Raw genomic sequence first — 11,849 nt, 5'->3', positions numbered from 1 at the left:
CAGGAAAAAACAATTTTATTTTTTTTTTATGTGTTTGCGGCTCTTGTGGCACGCATTTTATTGACAGTGAGCTGACAGGAAGAGGGGGGAAGACAGGCGGCAAAGCGCCGCGGGTCGGAGTCGATCCCGGCCCGACCGCGTTGAGGACTAATAGGCCTCCTTATATGGTTAGCGCTAACCGCTCTGGGGCGCGTCCGCGTTGCGCGTCCGCGCCCCGGAAAACAAAACTTGCCAAATCCGGTCGGGAGAAGGGCGAAAACATGGTTTCCACCAACAAAAGCCTTCAGAGCCGTTCTCTGATGTTCTTTTAATGAAACAATATCAGATAGATTGGACAACACAGAAGAAATAGCAGCATCAATGCTAACGCTTGCTTCCTCGATGCGAGCCGCCATTGTTGTTGGAATCTCACGGTCACTTCTCCACTACGTCACATCCAGGAAACACCCGCCCTGCGTCCTGATTGGCCAGACCATAAATTTGGTTGGGGAAATCACTTTCAACGAGCAGTGTCCCAGATGTATGTGAGTGGAGCTAGGCGGAGCGATACATGCAGCTGGCTGTTGTCAGGTTACTAACAGATACACATCAGGAGAACATTTGGAATCACAATGGACTTTGTTGCAGAGGATTATATGCATCACTATCACGGTGATAGTGATGCATAAAAATGCTAAGCTGTTACCAGCTATATTGTAAATGTATTGTAAAGTATTAAACTGCAGTTTTCTTATTTTTGCTTGTCGATAAAGGCCCCAGAACTCAGACTGGATGACAGGCTGCTCTGAACTCTTTTTTTTTTTTTTTTTTACCATTTTCCATTTTATTCATGTTTCCAGTTTGACTCCTGTTTGTTTCCCACCCTCTGCCACCCCGTAATTCAGCTCATTCACTTTACCTGCGTCAGTCCGTCGTTTCTTTTTCCCACTCATTTGCGTTCCCTGTTACAGAAAAGCTGCTGCCCGTCATTGTTGCGTTGCCCGACCCCCGTTTGCTCTTTCTACACCTCCGTTTTTTCTGTTCCTGCCTCCTGCTTTCCCCGTTTGTTGAAAGCCTCTGTTTTCATTATTGAATTAGAGTCCATTTTCACGTCTCCGTCTCGTTGCCGCCGCAACTTTGGGTCTGAAAAACCTCAGCACATCAAGGCAGCCCAGTTCTCTTTATCTACCCTTTTCTTGCATTTTTAGATTAGAAATGCAAATTTATATGTATTTTTTTTTTCCTCACTAAGTGCTGTACCACATGTAAGGTCTTTTCGTGTGAGTGTTGTATAATTCAGCTATTAAATGTAGCAAAAATTGACTGTGAAAGAAAGAAATATCCAGGAAACCAGGATCCTTGATGAAGTAGTTGTGAATCTAACTGAAAATGAATGGATTGCAGGAACTTCCCCTTTTATGCATTAAAGCCAACCGGGGCACTCAGAAGGGTGCATAGTCCTGGTAAAACGTTTTTTACCAGATTAAGAGAACATTTGTCAAATAAGGCGGACATATTTTGTCAAGTCAAGATGTTGTTTGCTAATGTGACTCTTTCTGAGACAGGATGCTGAAACTGAAGGAAAAATAGCATCAACGAGGAATAACTTTAAGCAAACAGTTTGGCACGTTTTCTGTTTTTTAACCCCCCAGTCAAGCAGAATTGTTTCTTTTCCATGTAAATTGCTCAAGAGGAATGTCACATTAAACTTCACAAAAAGCTTTAAAATGTTTTTTATTCATTCTTTATTCTTGAGTTTACATCATACAAACATGGCCTTTTAACAGGGTGATGTAAACCTTTTATTTTCACTATACCTTTAATTAAATGAACATGTCTTCTGTAGTGCACCAGTTTTAGACGTGAAAACTAATTTTGATCAACCTGTTTAGCTCATGTCAAATGATGAACTGCAGATTACTTTACTCTTTATAATTTAAAGTTCAATACAAGCCTTTTACATGTCTCTCCACTCTTCTTTTGATGTTTTATTACAATAAAAGCATCTACTTAACACAGTCCTGTGTAACCTTCGTTTAGTGAGGCGGGCGCCAGGCTGCGTCACACCATGCTTCGTCTAATAGAGCATCTTCTGGGTTCTTGGTAGCCAAGAACCAAACCGTCGAGCATGAATGCTTCGTGAGCCGTGTAACCAGTGCGGTCTGCAAGGCAGGATCAGCTGCACCACATCTCTCTTAAAGTTCACTGATGGACGGATGGGAGGTTCATCGATCCGACGGACGGGACCACTCAGACACGGCTGTCTGTTCCTGCTGTCAAACTTTGCGACCACGTCAAATGCAAAGGCAGGCCCGCAAAGTTTCAGGAGTTTGACATTGATTATCTGAGAGCGCGTGGCTTTAAAAACGCTCTGACCATTATTTTAATCATGCACTGATGCACGGACGATCCAACACTGCGGTGACGTGCATTGAAGTAGAAAAAGCCATCCAACCACTTTAAGGCTCCACTGTTTCAGCTAAGAGGAGAGGCGGCGGCGGGGGGGCAGATCCACTGTGGGAGGCATTGTCTGAATGAAAAAGGACAAGTTCTTTATTTCCATTCCAACAGGCAAACAGTCTCTTTCACTCTCATAATTGCATTCATTTAACAGCTGCTCTTCGCTGATGCGCCATTGTCATCAGAGTAACCAAAGCGGCTTTCTTTGTGACGAGTAGCTCTTGTGCTTGTCAGTTGCTTTTCATGCAGCGTTCCCGGCGAAACCAATGTTGAAACTCCTTTTTGAAATGCATTTAACCAGATGTCTAAACAATAACGAGGATCACGTTTACAGTGCACTGTTTCTTTTCACCCAAAAAGTATGACATACGTGAGAAGTTATGGGCCGAGCTCCTTTACAGGTGCAATCTTGCCTCCATGAAGACTGATTATCTGGGAGGACGAGTGTAGGAGGATGAAAAAGACGGATAATCTAATTTTCCTATTATCTGACCCTGTGGCAAGCAGAAGGTTTTTTGCTTTAGCAGGAGCAGCAGAAAGCTATGTGTATGAGAGTCATATCTTACTAAAAAAGCTAAAAAAAATAACAAATCCAACCTTAAATTTGGGTTAATTCTATAGTCAGCCTTCCCAGTTTTAGATCAAGGTGCAACAACACATTTGAGGAGGGCAGAGACAGGCCTGGGGTCTTTTCACACCCTGGTTCTCTGACGGAGGAGTGGGCCATCTAGCTGGGGTCTGGGCTGGGGTTGGGGATGGCGCTTCTGCTTTCCCCGGGAATGTGGTGTGGGGTTCAGACATGGAGGGATGGGTTAGGGGGGAGTGCTAATATTTTAGATAAATCAGAAAGCTCAACTGGATCAAAAACAGTCCAAGCACAGATCAGGTTCTACAGATACCAGCTGCCTCTAATGTTGCCCCACTTACAGAGGATGAAGTAATCACGTTCAGGAGAAAGCCAATGGTTTTATTTTCATTTAAATAATTTGTTTATAAAGAGTCCCAATCTAAAGTAAATGCGTCTTTGGTTCAGTGGCGTCAGTCTATCTGAGACCAGCTGGTGTAAATTTTGTCTTGGATTTGAATTTCAAAAGTACTAAAGAAAAAAAAAAAACTATAAGCAAGCCAATATAAAACCAGAGTTCTTGTAACTTAAAGTTAAGTGCTGCACTTTATGACACATTTTATGCAATTCAATTCAATTCAGTTTTATTTATATAGCTGCAATTCATGAAACATGGAGCTTATGCGAAAATTCAAACTGAAGAAACTCTATTGCCTACCTCCATCAATCAGAGCATCTGCCTCCGACGCAAGCCAATCAGCTTTGAACTGCTCCTCCTCGAAGCCAATCAGCATCCTGGGTTCATCTTAAAAGAACTCCACATCCTTGTCTCGGCCTTCTGCTCAGCAAGCAAGCGGTGGATGCGCCGTGTCCGGTTTGGACTCTGATGACTGGATTCAACCCACCTCCATCCCCTTCTCCACCATCGTACCAAGCTCCGCCTGGCTTTCCTACGGTCCTCCTTCAACCTCGTCCCTATCAGAGTGTAATTCCTCCTGGACTCTCATGGAATTCCCAGTCACTCCTTAAAACGGTCCGGCAGAAGACCATCATGTTAAGCCTGGTTCTGCCAGAGGTTTCTTCCCAAAGGGGAGTTTTTCCTCTCCACAGTCGCTTCATGCTTGCTCATCATGGACAATCATGCAAACCTGTGTTTATCAAGTTGGACATCTAGTTCAAACAGATCATCATATGGACTGAACAACTTTATTTATCTCCACTCCACCACCAGTTTCAGGCCTGGGGGGAAATGTCCCTATTCTCATATGCCTGCTTAAGCATATTGAAGTATAATTCAGCGTGAATTTTTCCTGCCGAGGTCTGAGCGCCAAACTCTTAAAATATTGTGTCAATAAAATTCTTCTAATTGCCTTTTCTTTCTGTGTGAGTTTTTCAGATTGAAATGTCATCTCAAGGCACTTTCCAAAGTCAAATTCAATCAGATTATACACATTGGGTTAGATTATACAGATTGGTCAAAAAATTTCTTATATAAGGGAACCAGTTGATTGGATCAAGTAGCAGCAATAATATTCAACTGTAAAACTTGCACTACCAAGCAGCATTCACTCCTCCTGAAGAAGCTTAGAGCCACAGTGGACAGTCGTCTGCATTGTTGATGGCTTTGCAGCAATCCCTCATACTGAGCAAGCATGAAGTGACAGTGGAAAGAAAAACTCCCCATTAACAGGAAGGAAAACCTCCGGCAGAACCAGAACCAGGCTCAGTGTGAACGGTCATCTGCCTCGACCGACTGGGGTTTACAGAAGACAGAGCAGAGACACAGAAAGCACAGACAAAAAAGCACAGAAGCACACATTGATCCAGTAATCTGTTCTACATTAGATGGTAATAGCGGGTGATCTGCCTCCCTGGATGATGTCACAGTTAACAGAACGCCAGACCAGGTGTACCTAAGAAAAAAAAAAAGAGAGAGAACAAAAAGTTAAAAGCTGAAATGACGACAAGCAATGCAAAACTGGAGAACAGGAGAACTCAGTAGAGTGAGAAAAATAGACCCTGATGTCCTCCAGCAGCCTAAGCCTATAGCAGCATAACTATAAAGGTAGCTCAGGGTAACATGAGCCACTCTATCTCATTGCATTTTCTGTTGACAGGAGCTCTACAAAGATCTGAGAAAAAACAGTGACATGCACACCGTTGAGCCGCAAACGAGGAAGAAAGAGAGAGAATAACAGAAAAGTCCCGGCTGTGTCTGTTTGACTGTGAGATTAGTCCTAATCCTCTTCAGCTGAACTCATGTGGAAGTGCCAGTGTCAATATTGTTTTTTTTCTTTCAGTCTGAATAAGGATCAAAGTTTGGAGCCCTCAGATCTCTTCTCCCTTTGCTTGTCTGTTGCACCAGATGTTTTGAGTTGAAAACAATGGTTTAGATTCAAAACTATCTTGATGATCCTCAAAAAAAAAAAAAAAAAAAACGTTTTGTGGACCGATACCATAAAGTGAAGCCTAGTGGACGGTGTGTGTTCTGTTGCATCTGACACAGAGGTGGGTAGTAACTAGTTACATTTACTCAGTTACATCTACTTGAGTAACATTTTGAAGAAATTTTTTTTAGAAGTAGTTTTACTGCACTGCACTTTTAATTTTTACTTGAGTAATATTATTACTTATGTATCGCTACACTTGAGTAAAATTTCTGGCTACTATGCCTACGGTGAGGAACTTCATGAATAAAGAACATTCTTGTTTTAACCAAAAAATGCACCAGAGAGACAAAAACCTAGAGTTAATATTAAAGTGAAACTTCTTATTTGGATTATTTCTCCCCAGCGTAAAAGACTCACTACTAGTTATTGCAAATGCTTCACAGCAGCTGATACCAAGCGTAACACAAACAGTTTAGGAAGTGATTACTTTTTCGCATAGAGACTGGCTTGTTTTGATAAAATTTCCCCCATATTAGAAGGGAAATCCTCATCTAAAAATGGCAATTTTTTATCTTTTAAGGTCCATTACAGTTTTTTCTTTGATGATCTAGGTGTAAAGAAAAAAGGAATCACAGGAAAATAAAATCTGTAGGGGGAAAATGCTTTGTACATTTTATAAAGTAAGACACGGCGTTAGAGAGCAGAGAAGTTCGAACATGGTGGGTGATGGCGTGGAAATGAGTGGGAGGTGTCTGTGACCTAAGCCTATTTCTGACAGCTGTCAGGTCAAAATGTCTCCAACATCATGCTACACATACATAAAAGAGCTAGACAGAGAAAAGAGTATGTGCTTTGACTTTATGCAGCCAGTGCCACCTTGAGAACCTCAAAATGCATTGAAGCTCCATGGTTGATGGGTTAAAAAAAACCGTCTGACATCAGATGTGGGAGTAAAATAATGTTAGTCAGATCTGTCACATGTTCAGTGAGTCCTTGTAGTCGAATTGATGCCTGAAGCCCTTTAAATGTCAAATTACCCACCTGGATGCTCTTCAATTTCTACCCTCTAGTTGCTTGGGAATCTATTTTGAAACCTCTTTTGGCAGGTGTACCGATCCATCTGGGGTGCGAAGTGGTTTGGGTAATTTCTAAAAAAATCGACTGGCTTTGCCCAGTCCTCGCTCAAAGCGATGGTTAATTAAGCAGCATTACGGAGACGCGAACATCCACAGAACGGGGCGCAACACGGCACTGTTCAATGACAGCGGCTCAAGCTGAGGTCCTTAATTGAAAGCTTTTTAAAAGCTTTATTTACCATTCATCTGATTTAAGAGCACGTTTTGGATTGGCTTTTGAATCGCTCCTTTAGTTGTGGGTCACATCGACAGATCTGCATGGCTCAAAAATACAACTCCCCACTCGCATATGAACAGTAACACCTCTGCGGACACATCAGCAAGGATGGGAGCTGTAGTATTCGCACCTGATTCAGTAAGCATAATCACAGCCCATATTTAACATATATTAACACATTACACAGAACAGCCGGTGCTGCTGAATTTAAGCATGAGAAGAAAGAACCTGAAGAATGGCTCCATCGAAAAGGCATGGAAATATTATTAACAGCAGGGACTTGCAGAAGGAGTCAGACCCCTTGAATTACACTGCAAAAACGGATCTAAAAATAAGTAAAATGTTCTTAAAGTTAGTGTATTTATCCTTGATTTAAGCAGGTAAATAAGATTATCTGCCAACGGAATGAGTATTTTGACCCCTAAAATAAGATAATTAGACATCCTGCACTTAAAATAAAGTGATGGAGATTAATTGTTCCTATTTTAAGTGCAAATCATCTTATTTACCTGCTCAAATCAAGGACAAATACATTAATTTTAAAGAATATTTACTTATTTCTAGTTCCGTTTTTGCAGTGTATAATTGTCTTGTTTTAATGTCAGTATTGTGCTGCTATTCTGTGAAGGCCTCCGTGTTCTGTTATAGCGTTTTGTTTTGTTTTTAACAAATCACAGCAGACATGCTAGGTTAGAAAACAATACCCCGAGCATAACCCTAACTAAAAAGCACTGTTCAGGTTTGTAATCTGAAAATGGGAAGAGCACGGCACCAAACCTACAACTCCCACATGCCGTTTCCACAAGCCAGTTTAAAGATTCAACAAAACATGTGGACAAAGTCGATCATATCAGACCACGACTGAAATTTTGCATGCAGGCTAGGGGGGGAAAAACCAAAACTACGTATCACCCTGACGCCAACCTCTCCCTGGTAAAACATGGTAGACATGCGTCTCTGCCGCAAAGGGAAGGGAAGGTCAGGTAAATAATACAGGAAGAATGTCCTGAATCACCCTCAGGATCTGGAGACCCCATAATTCAGCCGACACAAAAGCTAAAGTATAAAAGAGTTTATTGATAAACCGGTGCAGCTGGAGCAGGAACTGACCGGACAGCCAATCTGGGTCACTGCAAGGAGGAGGAGAATAAGGTTAGTGGCCAGGAGAAAGTCAGTGAGGATGTGGAGACACTGAATAAATGCCACAAATCTTTTCAGACGCTGGGAGGTCGCACTGGCTCTGAAGATGGTCTACTCACGCTATGGCTTTTAAGAATCCGCCGCCTCATCAGAATGTATATTCTAACTTATTATTAAATATAATAAATCACAGGCAAATAATCTTAAACTCAGTTTACAATTTTTTACTATATGTGACTGACTTCAAAAGCTAAACAGGTATTTTCTGTCAAGCGAGCCTTAAGTTACTTTTTCTTGAGGTTGAAATTGAAAAGGTTAGTCACAGAGTTTTAAAGCAGATCTGCGGCTCCTTAGCTTTCCGGTATGACCGAGCACACCTCTGGCTCTTAACGCCCGGCCCGGACGCTCGGTAAACACACCTCTGAAGGCTGCTGCCTTATTGCTTTCTTTTTCTGACGCTCTTTGATTTCTCACTAAAAAATATATATTAAGGCACATCAGGTCCAGGAGTCAGAGGGGAAATAAATGTACGCTCAGAAATACAACATAGAGTCATAAAAACATTATTTTTGCTGCACCTTATGCAGTTCACACAAACAGCTGCATGAACGTCGGAAAAAAAGGTTTTACGCCAATCCGTCTTACTCTATTATGGTTAATCGGTTGTCTGTATTTCATCATCTACATAAGCCCAATAGAAAACATACATAGTTAAAAAACGAGAAGCTTGTGCTTTCTCACAATCCTGATAATCAGGTTGTAGATTTCAAACACTTACTTATCTTTATACCAGTTCTCACCTGACAAATGTACGGCTTTCTACCACAGGCAGATCTGTAAATTATTATTACTGTGCGTCTACCTCAAAAACCACCTGAGATGTACAGATAATGTCAATTCTAAGTGGCATATGTTGGTTTTTGAGGCATTTACACATTTAAAAAGTACTTATACACATCCCAAATAGAAGAAAACACACAATTTGCTTGAGAAATCATTTAAGTTATTACTTTCTTCAGTTTCTTTCTGCAGTTGCATCATTGTCAGAATGTATGTTTCAGAGCGGACTTTAGATACGACTTTACTTTTCTATAAATAACTGTCAATTACTGGTAAAAACATCACAGAAAAAGCTGCAAGTTGGCGATCAAGAAAGAGCAAACTAAAACAAAAAAGCACAAGAGTGTGACAAAATATGATGAAAATTACAATTGGTTCATGAAATGGGGGTAATTATAATAAAGCACTATTATGATGCTTTGTGCTCTGCAAAGCCGGAAGAATCAAAGACAATTTAAACTTATTGTCTCACATCAAGTTCTCTTGTAAAGTCCCATCCGGCTGACATGACACTGTGGGGAAAATAAATGCACCGTAAGAGAGCTGCAGCTGGTGGTGAAAGAACAAATTTAAATCACCGCCTCACTTAAAAGAAAGCAGAAAACAGCAGCAGCGTGGTAATAACATGGCCTCTTTGTGCAGATTCACACGTTCATGTGTCAGGAGTTCACATGGAAGGGTTTCTAAAAATAGCTTCAGGTTTCAGCCCCATGCTTAGCGTTTCTGTGATGGTTGAGCTGCTGCACAATAGTGATTTCAGCTTTCCTGGCTGTGTAATTAATTGCGTTGTTTTTTTTTTTTAACAGTGGACAACAGTATTGTTGCCTTCCATCTTTATCTCCAGATGTTCATTTCAGCCTGAGCAAGATCAACCTGAACTCTCACCCACTAATCATGGACATAAAGATAATTTACTCTGGCCTTTTAAAATCATGGGTTCTTTTTCTGGGGTGGAAAGATTGTGTCGCAGGCAACTGAATTTAAAGGAGCATAGCGTAAATTCCAGGATTTTTGCAGACTTCTGCCCCCTGTGGCGACAAGTTGCTATGACACCAGTGTTGTGCATGTGCATGGGAGAAGAGGAAAAGCATCTGCTGCTGCGACTCTGCACGTCTTTGGTTTGGAGGCATAATGTCTTCTGAGGTAAGAAAGTTATAAATATCGAAGTTAGTCCGTGTTCTCTCTCTAATGCATCGATTACGGCGGAGACTCAACCAAGAGGCCAGGTGAAGCAGAGCATGCAACGTGTCACAGCCAGAGGATTCATGAGCTGACTAAAGGAGCCCATAGAGGCAACTACGGTAAATGGAGGATAACTCATTTTACATGTCGGGCAACTGTAAGGGCATGAATGGGAAAATATTCAACTGTAAAACCTGCGCTATACACCTTTAAAACAGCAAGAACCTTGCATAAGCTTAAATCCAATTAAATTTAAGTTCCATATGTTAAAAAATATACATACAAGCTCAAATATATACAGTTATACTCAGTCAATCAGAATATTATTGAAAGGTTTATTTTAGAAACTTAATTTACTAAAGGAAGCACATTATATAGATTAATAACACAGACTGACGTTTTCAAGCCTTTGCTTCCGTTTACTGTGAGGATTTTTCTGCTTACATCTAATGAAAACTCAACGTTTAAGATTAGATTATTACATCAGACCAATGAAAGGTATGTTTGATACCTGCTTAAATTTATTTTTATTTCCAAAAGGAACTTTTAATCTGACAAACCAGCCTCCCCGTGCCTGCATGACAAGCCAGTTATCATATTAGAGTTATCCGCAAGCATCTGCCATTATTCAGTCATGATCTTTAACACTCTTCTTGACAGAAACGATTGAGTTCATTTTTATTAACAAATAACCACTGTTGCACACACTCACACCTAAGGAGAATTTAGAGAGGCCAATTAACCTAACAATCATGTTTTTGGACCGTGGGAGGAAGCTGGAGTACCCGGAAAGAACCCACCCATGCACAGGGAGAGCCAGGGCAAGGGTAGGACTTGAACCTTGGACCTTCTTGCTGCAAGGCAACAGTGATAACTACTATGCAGACCCGAAGTTATTGACATGTTCTCAATATGACTGACATAATTGAAGATGCCTGAGCAGGTTTGCTGATATTGGTTGTGTTTTTTGTGCTCAAGGGGACCCCATACAAGCAGCACATTGTAAACCTAGACCCGCTTAGGTACTCATCCCATTATCATCCATCCATCCATCCCTCCCACTATCCATTTTAGATTTGTAGGACTAAGGATGAAAAATGGTTGTTGTGTGGTATTGTTCGTTGGTTACACGATAACTTGACGTAATTTCATTATCCATGTTTGATGCAGGGCAATTCTGGTTAAAAGAGGGATTCATATGGGGCCTGGAAGCATTTCTCATTTTGATCTGATTTAGTGCACAATTTGCCCATATGAATTGCTGAATTTAGAGCAAGTGGAAAGAAAGATTTTGTAATGCCGACAACAGACCTGGAACCTCAAACGGTGGAAATTGTGGTCAGGATTATCTACTAAAATATAGCTGAGAAGATTTCTCAGTTAATATATATATATATATATATATATATATATATATATACACACAGGGGTTTCGTGACTGAGTGGCACCTGTTGTGGAACATGTTGCCTTAAATGGTGCGAAATTTAAATTTTAGCTTTTAATTGAATAAATAGTGTCTATTTAAAGAATAATAGCATTCAGTTATAGATGATATGATCTAAATATTCTCTGTCGGAAGTTTAATTCAGTTTCCATGGAAACCACACTGTTGCCATGTGAGCGTTGAAACATGAGTCTCAGACCATGTGCCATATGTAAAGACGCAGTTATTGCAATGTGAAAAAAAATCAAAAAGGGGAAAAAACATTTAACTATTGGACATTTCTCACCTTTTTTAATATGTTATTTTGCACGAAATCCGAAGAAGCTGCGTTTTACTACAAATATGTCACCCCATGGTCAATAATTTTAATTAGACCTATTTCGTTTGGTCTAATTAACCATTCCCTTCAGGCTGAACACTGAACATGACCTGTTTGTCAAAAGGCTTAGAAAAATTGCATACTCAATTAGACAAGCGGTATTAGTTCATAAGGCA

Source organism: Fundulus heteroclitus, chromosome 1 (assembly GCF_011125445.2).
Source record: "Fundulus heteroclitus isolate FHET01 chromosome 1, MU-UCD_Fhet_4.1, whole genome shotgun sequence".
Classification (NCBI taxonomy): domain Eukaryota; kingdom Metazoa; phylum Chordata; class Actinopteri; order Cyprinodontiformes; family Fundulidae; genus Fundulus; species Fundulus heteroclitus.
This window is presented reverse-complemented; position numbering follows the sequence as displayed.